Here is an 11329-nt window from a genome sequence, read left to right as displayed (position 1 = left end):
GGGGAAAGCTTTAATTTTAAAGAATGCCCACTATTGGTTTATCGTCAATGACGTTTAGAAGTTTGAAATGAAGTCTTTCTATACCTATTTATCTCAAGTTTTTCTTTAATCATAAATGCATATTTAACTTATAACTGTTTTTATTTATTTATCTTTTTATTTCTTCATATAGTTTTTTATTTTATTTATTTTTTACTTTTTGCTGGTACCAGGGATCGATCTCATGACCTCACACTTGCCAGGCAGGTACTTAGATCACTGACCTAAATCTTCAGCCCATTGTAATTTGGATTTTATAAAGGTTTATTCCTGTGTTTATTCAGATGATGCTGTGATTATTGTCCTTGCTTCCTTTTATGATATATTAAAAACTGATTTATTGATATTTTGAATCATTTTTGCACCTGGGGATTGGATCATGAAGTGATTTTTTTAACGATTTGTTGTATTCTGTTTATCAGTATATTTTTTTGAAAATGTTTGTGGTTAGAATCCTTAAAGGGATTGTCCTCAAGTTCTCTTTTATGTTGAATCCTTGTCCAGTTTGGAATCAGGATGATAGTATTTTCAGTAATGAATTTCCAAGTATGCCTTCCTTTTATATTTTATTAAAATTTCAATAATTATTGGTAATAGATCATCCTTGAAATTCTTGTGGAATTGAACTGTTAATTGATGCAGACCAGGACTTTCTTTGTTTGTAGGGACTTTTACATTATTATTGTTGTTTCAATTTCATTGTCTGTTATGGAATTGTTTAAGGTTTCTATGTATTCCTTAGCAATTTATTGATTTCTTATAGATTATTCGATTTATTACAATGTAGGTTTTCAAAGTTGTTACTAATGATTTTGAGTTCAGGAGTCTCTATTGCAATTTTGTCTTTTTTTTTCTAATTGCATTAATTTGAGTGTTTTCTTTTTCTTTATGTTAAGGCTCGCTAAGAATTTGTGTTTGAAGAATCAACTTCAGTTCACTTTATTTTGTGTATTAATTTCATTAAATTTTGTTTTTATCTCTATAATTCTTTATTTTTTTGTACTATTGTTGGATGTAGATTACTTATGTTTTATAGGACCTTAAAATGCATCCTCAGGTTATTTATTTGAACTCACTATGTTTTTCTAATGTGAGCATTCACAACTGCAATGGTTCCTTTTGAACTGCTTTTATTTTGTTTATGTTTCTCCTGGTATGTGTTCTGCTATGTTGTATTTGATTCTATGAACTGTCAATTGTCTTTTTTTAAAATTTTATTTAAGAGGAAAAAGAGAAAAACACAAAACAAAACAAAGCAGTGTAAGGGTACACATAATACAGAACTACAAAAAAAAAACTTAACAGTAAGAAATCACCTGTTAGAGATTACATATTATCATCTTGGAAATAGTTGCTCAAATCACAGTATCAAAGAATACAAAGTAGACATTCAAAAAGAGAGACTGCAAACAGCTGTGTTCAATGATCCAAAAACATTAATATAGTCAGCTATTTAACACCCTTAAACACACTTGCTGTTATATCCGTTAGAGCTCTTTTTTTTTCCCCCTCTCTTTTTTACAACAAAATTTACACATTTTGGATTTTATTACTCCTTAGTTCTTATTACTTTTTTTGGGGGGGGAGAGAATAAAGTCAAATATGGCAAAACAAAGCTGTCAGTCAAAACCAAGGATAGACATAGCACATGATGTAGAACAGAGTACAAGGTTATCAACAATGGTTATCAACGTTGTCTCTTGTTTCCTTAAAAAGAATTGTCTATCTCATTAGATATTATAAAGTTGGACAAAACAGTAGAGAACAAGACCAATAAAACTTAGGCATTGTAAACATTACAGGACTTCCAAAGGAGACAATAGTCAAACCAGAATTTGCATCTTAGTGAATCTTATTGCCTTCAAAGTAGTTGCCTATACCCTCAAACTTGATACTATCACACAAAATGGAACAGAGTCTAATCAGTCAAAACAAGATCGTGGGAGTATTACAGGACTTCAAAACAAGTTAATAGGAAATCAAAAAGAGTTACTATTATATATCCTAATTTTTAAAAATTTTCCCCTTAATTAAAACAAACATAAGAAATAACTAAATAATTTTTTTAAAGAATAAGGGAGAGATTGAGTTAAAACAGGACATAACAATATAACAATAGAGGTCAAAGCATGACTGTTTCAGCAACCTCGTGCTTCACCACCAAATAACCCGATTTAATAGTAGTTACCAATTGTCTTTTTTGATTACTCCCATCATCCATTGATTATTCAAGAGAGTATTGTTCATTTTCCATGCTTTTGCATAATTTCTATGGGGCTTTAGCTACTCATTTTCTCTTTCATTTTGCTATGATCTGATAATATGTATGAGACAATTACAATTATTTTCTACTTTTGTATGCTTAATGAGTTAGCATGTGGTCTCTTTTAGAGAAAATACCATGTGTTGCTGAAAAGAATGTACATTATGTTGTTAGGTAGAATACTGTACATATCTATTAAGTCCATTTATTTGAAGCTTTGGTTCAGGTATGATATTTCTTCACTGATTTTTGTTGTTGTTTATTTGATCTGCCTATTTGTGACAGGGGGAAGTATTAAGGTCCCCAGTTTGATTACACTGATTTTATCTGATCTTTTATATCCTATATTTTTTGTTTTATGAATTTGTGTGCAACAGTTTGTGGTGTATCTATGTATGTAATTTTTATCTCATAATGACACATTTTTCTCCCAAATAATATGTACTGATCATTTCTGATCAGTTAGGCTTGAAGTGTACTTTTTCTGAAAATATGTTAACTAATCTTATTTTCGTTTTTTCAGGTTCTCATTGCCTGGAACGTTTTTTTCTATCCTTTGATCTGTAGCCTTTGAATTTCATTTTTGGTTTAAATATGTTTCTTACATACTGAATAAAGTTGAATTGTGTTTCTTGATCCAAACTGCTAACATTTTGATAGAGATAATTCACATTGAAAATTCTTACTGAAATGTGTTGACTCATTTCTGTCACTGCATTATTTTTCTGTGCTAATTTTCTCTTTTTCTTCTTTTTAATTTCTCATTCTGTCTGGTGTATTGTTATGCTCTGTTGGCATTGTCTCTTTCTAGATTATCTTAAAATCTTTTTGAGTACTGATTTGATGCTTATGAATTTTTAAAGGTGTTCTTTGTCATGGAATTATGTTATTTCTCCATCAATTTTAAATGATAGCTTTGTAGGACAAATCAGTCATAGTGGGAGGTTGTTTTCCTTTATGACTTAAAACACTTCATTGCGAGCTTTCGAGGCCTTTAAATTTTGTGTAGATAAGAATGTTGTAATACTAATGAGTTATATTTGTAAGTGACTCACTGTTTTTCTCCAACAGTTTTAAGATCTGAACTTGTATTGACTCTTGGTATTTTGATTATGATGCATCAATGTTATTTTCCTGTGAGGTCTATCTGAGGTTCTATATGCTTCACATTATTGTATATTTTACTGTTTCTCATATTTAGAAAGTTTTCTGCTATTATTTCTGCAGTTTTTATCCCATTTATTGTCTTTATCCCATTTGTGGCATTTTCTGATTTTTCCTTAGTTCCAGGTAATTTTAGATAAATTTTCAGTTATGTAACAGGTATTGGCTGTATTTTTATGCACTTTATTTCTTCCCCTATCTCTCAAGTAATTCAACACAAGTATCAACCTATTTTCTAGTTCTGATATTCTTTCCTCACTCTGGTCCATGTTCTTGTCTATATTTTCAGTAAAGTTTTCAACATACTAGATTTCCATTTGATGAAGTTTCATGGATTCAAATTCTTTGGTAAGCTCATCATTTATATATCATTTTTCTTAGCTCATATAGATTTTTATTAAAATCTATATATGACTATCATGTATAGTCACTGATTATCTTATTAAGTACATCATCTGTTTAATTGTATGTCCTTTGACTTTGGCAATAATCTCATTGATGTGTTTTTAAAGTCCTTGTATCATTTTGAATAAATCAGCTGTCTTTCCACCCCCTTGATACACAGAGATTAGCTTTAAAGGAATTGAGAGTTTTCAGAGACATATTGTTTCCTTGTCTTCTCATATTTCTAATCATCGTCTGTACTGATATTTGTGGGGAATTATGGTGTAAAGAGCTGGTTCTAGTATGGAGAGCTCTTTAGTTAGTATACTCTGTTCACTCTCAGACATGTATTCCTAGGCATGGCTAACCACGGACCTTTGCCTCTGTCCTACGATCTCACTCCTTCCATTAAGTTTGGAGAGAAAGATACACTGCACAAATACCTAGCTCTCTTGGAAGAGATCCAAGTATTGCTGGGGACACAAAGGCAATCCAGATATTGGCAACTAGAGAAAACTAATAAGTAACCACAGCTCTGCAATTCTGGCAATAGCAACTAAATCAGCAGCAATCAACAATCATGGTTTCAAACACAAACTGGATATAGATTTACCCTAGAAACCAACAGTGTGTCACCTTTAAACATAAAAAACAAAAATTATAGTATAAGCACTCAGAAAATTGGGCACTAAGTCTCCCTAAATACTAGATTCAATAACTTTAACTCAATTAACAACAAAAATGTGTTCAACTCTAATAGCATAGAATTAATTTTATTAATCTTTTGATAGAAAGATTAATAAAATTTACTGATTATGCTATTAAAAAGATTATGAGTAATAGGAAAATATAAGAAGAAATATTTGAAAAATTAAGTAAAGTAAAATAAGGAGAGAACAAAGTGATAAAAGATCCTATTAAGAAGTAAAATGAAATTAATATAATTTGGTAGACAGTTGAAAAGGACAAACAAGAAAAAAGAAAGATATAAAGGAAAAAAGAAAACCCCAAAGCCTAAAATAACCAAGGAAGAAGGAAAGAAGAAGAAGAAGAAGAAGAAGAAACAGAAGAAGAATGAGGGGGAGAAGGAGGAGGAGGAGGAGGAGGAGGAGGAGGAGGAGGAGGAGGAGGAGGAGTTGGAGGAGAAATAAGTTGAAAAAAATCTTTTGTATTTTTGAATACTTGGTTTCTTTGAAGGTTCTGCAGTGTTGGAATTCAGCCAGTTGCCGTTTTTCCTACCTAGTTTCCTACCTTGTGGGTTTGTTAAGTTCCCTCCATTGTAGAGAGTGTCAGCATGTGCACTGTAAGATGTGGCAATTGTCCCAGCTCACTTTGGTGGATGACAAAACAACCTGACCTCTGATCATTGCTGGACAGAGACAGCAGGACAAGGTTGCATGCAGATATTGGACTTATGTCAGCATTTTCAAGCCCAGTCATTTCTATTAGTGACACACACTGAGTCTGATAGTGACACACAGTGTACCTGGCTTCTCACATGGTGGGAGCCATGGCCTTCCTAGGCTAAGCTTAAAGGTCTCAAAGGATGTATGTCCACCTCACTCTCAATGTCTGTTTTTTCATCGCTGTTGCTTTCGTAAACACTGAGGTAACACTGAAAACCCTGAAGTAAGATTTTTGCAGTGGTTCAGTGGCTCAGATTTGAACAATCATCCCTTTCCCAAAATGGCTCCTGATTAAACACTGTCTGAATTTAGTACTTATTTTCTCTTCATTAAGCTGTTAATTTCCTTATGTTTGGACTCCATGGCTCAAATAAGCTATATTGGACTTCTGTTTGCTTCTCTGCCATTTTTTCCCAAATATTTTCTAGATCCTTTTAATATGAATGTTTTGTTTTTACTTTTTCTTATTATTTGAGTCTTTTAATTGTTAGTAAAAAGTACTATATATGTATATTTGTATGGCCAAAGTCTTCATTTACTTATCTTCCCAACTCAATTTTATATTAATTTCATAGAATGATGTTTCAGCATCAATAATATATTTCAGATTTATACTCCAGATTTGCACATAAATGAATGCTTGTGTTATTTCCTCTTGAGTACACTTTGAAACCTACTTGTCTAACCAAAAGTAAGAGAAAGCATTTGTTTTGAATTTTTCCCCATTTTTTTAAAACATAAGGACTAAAGAAAACAGCACATTTGGGCCCAGTCAGTCCCACAGCCAGTGTCTTACCACACGCCAGTGCACAGCACTGCACCCCGTCTTCTCAACTTCCTTGTACGTGAAGTCAACTCTTTATTAGTCATGATTTTGTCAGCTTTCTCTCGCTGAAAGTCTTTGAATTTCCCTCTCCCTTCTGGCCCTTGTTCATTTCTTTCTTTTGCTTTTTCCTATTCTTCCTTTTACTGTATTTCCCTTTCTTTCATTACTCGTCCTTTTATCTTCAGGTACACATTTTAAAACTTTTAAATTGATTTGTATTCAGAATACATGTTTGCATTTGAATTGTGAGGATATTTTTTAAAATTAGCTTAATGTACTATTGCATTAGATAGCTTTCCATTTCTGGACAGAATCACCTTTCATAACTTGAAGAAGAAAATATTTGTCATGGCTTATAGTTTCAGAGGTTTCAGTTCATGATCATCTGGCTCTTTGGTTTTAGACCTATGATGAGACAGCAACATCATTGTAGAAGTGTGTGGCTGCTCACCTCATGGTGCCAGGAAGAAGTGAAGGTAAGAGAACCCTAGAAGAAGTGCCAGGAACCAGATGGAGTCCTCAAGGTCACACTGTGTTCCTGTTACTAAGCCTCCACCTCATGTTTCCATCACTTCCAATATTGCCCTCAAATTATGATCTCATCAGAAGACCAACTAGTTCCCTAATGAAGCTGTGGTCATTGCAATGCAATTACTTTGCCCAAAGCCCATCAGAATCAAGCTTTTATCAAAATGAGTCTCTTGAGTAGACATTTTAGATTCCAATCATAATCACCATGCTTGCAGAAGTTCTATCCATAGCCTTACTTCAGTATTTATTTGCAATGTATCTCATGACTTGGCTGGCCTGAAGTGGTTAAGATTTTCTTATTTGTGTTATTTCTACAATCCACTACTGAAGTACACTGATAATGTTCAGAATTTTCTTTTCGTAGAATTTCAGCTTATGTTCATTGTGTACTTCTACAAATAGTTTCCAGAAAGTAATATTATGTTGTTTTGTAGGCAGAATAACATACCCCTTTCCCAAACACAGATGTCAGCACCTACATTTATAGAATCTGCAAATAGGTGACATGACAAAGAAGAACTATGATTGCAGATGGAATCATTATTTGTTAGGTAACCTTAAATTATGATTCTCTTCATTACACTTCTGAATATACTTCAGTATACTTCATTATCCTAGTGGAATCACATGGTTATTTAAATATGGAAGAAGGAGGTAGAAATGGCAGAATTTCAGTCAGCAAGAGATGTCATGTTGAAATAAGATTGGAGTGATAAGAACGTAGTCATCTCATCATCATTGCTGGCTCTTAAAACATGAAGCAGGCCACAAACCAAGGACTACAGGCAGCATCTAGTAGCTAGAATGGATAAAGAAATGTATTCTACCTCATGGCTTACATTAAGGAATCTGACTCTGCCATTACCTTAATTTTTCAGCCAGTGAAACCTTTGTCAGATACCTGACCTTCAGGAAGTAAGATATTAAATTTGTGTTGCTTCTTTAAGAATATAAATTGCTGATGATTTCTTATAACAGCATTAATAACCTACTATTAGTCAACTCAAATTTTGTCTTTGTCTAACATGCTTTAAATATTAGAGAAATTATACACCTTCATGACATAGAAAACTGAATATCCAAGTAATAGATAGGTGGTATTTCTCTCAAAAATTGACTATTTGTCAGCACTTAAGGGGTTAACGTTTCAGCTTGGAAGGTTCTGCCTTCCTGCAGGCAGCAGAGGAAGGAGGAAACATTTTTCTACCCTCCTCTGTGAAGCAGATTCATTTTAGATTTGAAAAAGAAGCTGGGTATTTTCTTCATTAATTTCTAAGCATTGTAATTATAGGCTAACTTCTTCATATAGTGGCAGTAGTCTTATATTCCAAAAAGACAAATTGTAATATATTTTCCTTTCTTTAATCCTAAGTATTTTGGTTGGAATTTGAAAGATCCTTTCAGAAATGATTTTCATGTAATAATTTTAATTGTACCTTAATGATTTCATACAAACCCCATTAAAGTTACACGACAGACACAGCAGCATGTTTCTATGGATTTGAATAAGCATATCCATGAGACTGGCGCACTCATTTGCATCGGTATCTAATCACAATCAAGGCTTGTTTTAATTTAGATTCTGAAGTAGACAAAATTAGTGCTTAAATTTTGATGTAAGAATGTTTGTAAGTTGTGTTATTCTCCAATGAGAAACCCAGACATTATTACTTATGTATAAAACTGTTTAAAATAAGTGTCACATTTTTATGTTTACTTTGAACAAAACCCTTGTAATTTGCTTCTCTAAAACATTTTCTTACTTCATCTTGGTCTCTTCTTCCATCTCTCTCATTCCTATTTATTAAATGCCTTATGGGAAACTTGGACATGGTCCACCATCTTTAGAAAATTTTTTGTGGAGAACAACTATCAGTTATATTATTTTAATTGAATGTTTGGAGATTTAAGAGAAAACTGACTGTTCTTTGTTATTTCTTATCCCTCCCACCCTGTGTTCAAATATAGACTGAGATGCAGATTGAGAAAAATTCTTCATAGCATTTTCATTGTTTTCTTTATGAAAACTAGAAAGCTGTAAACATTTTTGGTAATATCGACATTATATATAAGCACACATGGAATGTAACATTTATGTATGTCAAAATTCAATAAAATGATGGAATGCTAAAGTTGAATTTATTAGTAGTGTATTCATCTATTACTATCTTTGTGTCAGTAATTCACAAATTTGCAAACATGGTTGTTTTTAAGGGTCTATTTCCTATTTCCAGGTTCATTGACATTGACAATGACCACAATCACCTTCAATCATTTGTTCCCTTTTATGAGCCTTTATTGGCTCAGTGATGAGCAGTATCTTCAACATTCATATTTAAATTCTCTGAACACAGAGTAATTCAAACATTGGACTGGATCCATAGACTTCTTAACAAATATAATTATAATAATTGAAATGTTAAATGATGCTCTGAAATTTTCAATTAAGTTTTCCATTCACAGATTCAGAAAGGTCTTTCTCAAGTTAAAAGTAAACCAAAGGCCTGGTTTCTTCAAATAATAATAAGTAGTAATAACTACAAAAGCTCAGAAGTGTGAAAAGAACAAAAGGGAACTTGGTCATGTCCTATTTTTCCTTAAGTTGATTTAAGTTTTTGATCCAGATGTGAATAAATACAAGTAGTAATTATGAGTATGTTTCAGATTATTAAAACTAAATGTTATTATTACTTTACAATTATGCATTTAAATTTGATTTTATTGCTTAATGATTATTTCCCAGTCCTGCCAGACTAGTAAACTTAGACTATTTGTCATGTTAAAGCCAATTAAATTGTGTGAATTAAATATTAATTTCCACTGTATTTCAACTATAGTAATATTCTAACAATTCTTTATATTCCCCTTAAGATAATCTCATACATAAACCAGTTAATATATAATTATAACACTTTAGAAAGTATCTACTCACATATCAATTTTTCCACATTATATTATTAAATACATACAAATAATTTATTAGTGCATTACAATTTATGGAAAGTTGTTATTAACTACGACTGTTTTCTTCACAAAACATAATCACAGAATGTCAATCTAGCTGTTAAAACAAAGCACTGTACATAATTGTACTTTCATATGTTGAAAGTGAAGATATTTTACTTTTTGGATAGACCTGGGATTAAATTCAAACAGCATATTTTTGTGTCAAAGAAAAAACTATTTATGATGCTTTTTCCCCCCTATTCACTCAGCAGTCTCCTAATGCTTGTTAAATACGGTAAGACAGACTTTATTCACGGTGTTTGTGAGAGACTGCTGCCATAGATATGGGGACCATTGCAATGGTATTTTGCAGTAATGGAGAGAGACAGGTGAAGTCTGAATCCAGTAAGTGTAAACTTTTAGGATAAGCATCACTCAGATGTCCGTGCATTAAAGTTTTGGTCTCTAGAGTGGCACTGATGTGAGTGGTACCTTAAGGAGGTAGTCCCTAGTGAAAGATCTTAGGAGGCTGGTAGCATACACTTGAGAGTGTGTGGGACTCTGGTATTGTTTTACTCTGTTTCCTGGTTCATGAGCTGAGCAGTTCTCATCACCATCACTATCTGGTATGTCCATCACAGATTCAAAACAATAGACCTGACTTACCTTGACCTGGGACCTCCAAAATCATGAGACAAAACATTCCTCTTTGTATACTAATTGTTTCTGATGTCTCGTTATAGTCATGGGAAACTGAGTAATAAAATGCTAAGTGGATGGAAAATGAGTAGGCAGAAACATCACAAGCAAGGAAAGATTCCATCTAACCTATTTACCAGGATCCTTGCTGGGACAAGACTGTTCAGGTATCACTTGGAAGATGGTGAGGAACCAAGAATCAGATCACATGCTGAAAGCAATCAGATATCAAGATCAGAGGCAGAAGGATCTTTGCTCAAATGTTTAAACAGGATCTTTGCTAAAACTGCATTTACAAAGAAATTCACAGATGAATTGGGCAGAAGCTTTAGTACTCAGAATAAAGTTTGGTCAAGCAAAGAATCTCTGCAACTTATGAATAAAAGTTTTGAGCTGTTTTAATGCACAGAGGCAGATTACAGTGTATGTGACTTCTAGTTTTCAAAATTCAAATTAACTCCAGTTACCTTAAATAAAAGAATAGTGTTCCAATGATTTCCAAATTTAGGGGAATTCTCCAGAACTTGCCTTATACAATGTCTTCAGATAAGCCAGAACAATTGCTTGGTTAGAATTTCACTCATCTTCAGTAGGCTCTTATTGTTGCTTCAGTCGTTCTTGTCCCTTGACTCTACTACAAGTGACACAAATGATTTTCAATGTTATATTGTGTATTTGTATAGTTTTCATAGATCTCACAATTTCAGACCCTCAACCAGAGTATACTAGTAGATATTCAGGGGTCAGCTCCTCATTTTTGCTTGTCAAAGAAGGGGAAAATAAAAATACATCTTCTTGGATCCATGTCTCTGGCTATATCTTGTTAAAATTTACCCAGATGTATTGGTTGAAATTCTGTTCCGTAGAACACATTTCCTTTTCCATGGTGTTGTGGAGACGTTTGCACATGGTGGTCCTATCAGGGTGTTTATGTTTGGACAGAATTCACATACACATGGTGTCATCGATAAATTGAGTTTAAATTTCTGGAATTCTATGAACACTGTTGTGATACGAGAGGGAGAAAATTTCACTGAGAATAACAAGGAAATGAGAGTGGGAGCAAGATCT

General features: G+C 32.9%; 1 long non-coding RNA gene across 1 annotated transcript; it reads left to right on the top strand.

The window, feature by feature from the left end:
• The first annotated feature begins 3676 nt into the window (after positions 1–3676).
• LOC134470392 (uncharacterized) lies at positions 3677–8751 on the top strand. The gene is made up of 2 exons (XR_010039244.1): positions 3677–3814; positions 6486–8751. It is a non-coding gene; the product is annotated as an uncharacterized LOC134470392 (long non-coding RNA).
• The last annotated feature ends 2578 nt before the right edge of the window (positions 8752–11329 follow it).

This window comes from Cavia porcellus, unplaced genomic scaffold (assembly GCF_034190915.1).
Source record: "Cavia porcellus strain 051 isolate PalLab524CR breed Dunkin Hartley unplaced genomic scaffold, mCavPor4.1 scaffold_14, whole genome shotgun sequence".
Lineage (NCBI taxonomy): Eukaryota > Metazoa > Chordata > Mammalia > Rodentia > Caviidae > Cavia > Cavia porcellus.
This window is presented reverse-complemented; position numbering and strand designations above follow the sequence as displayed.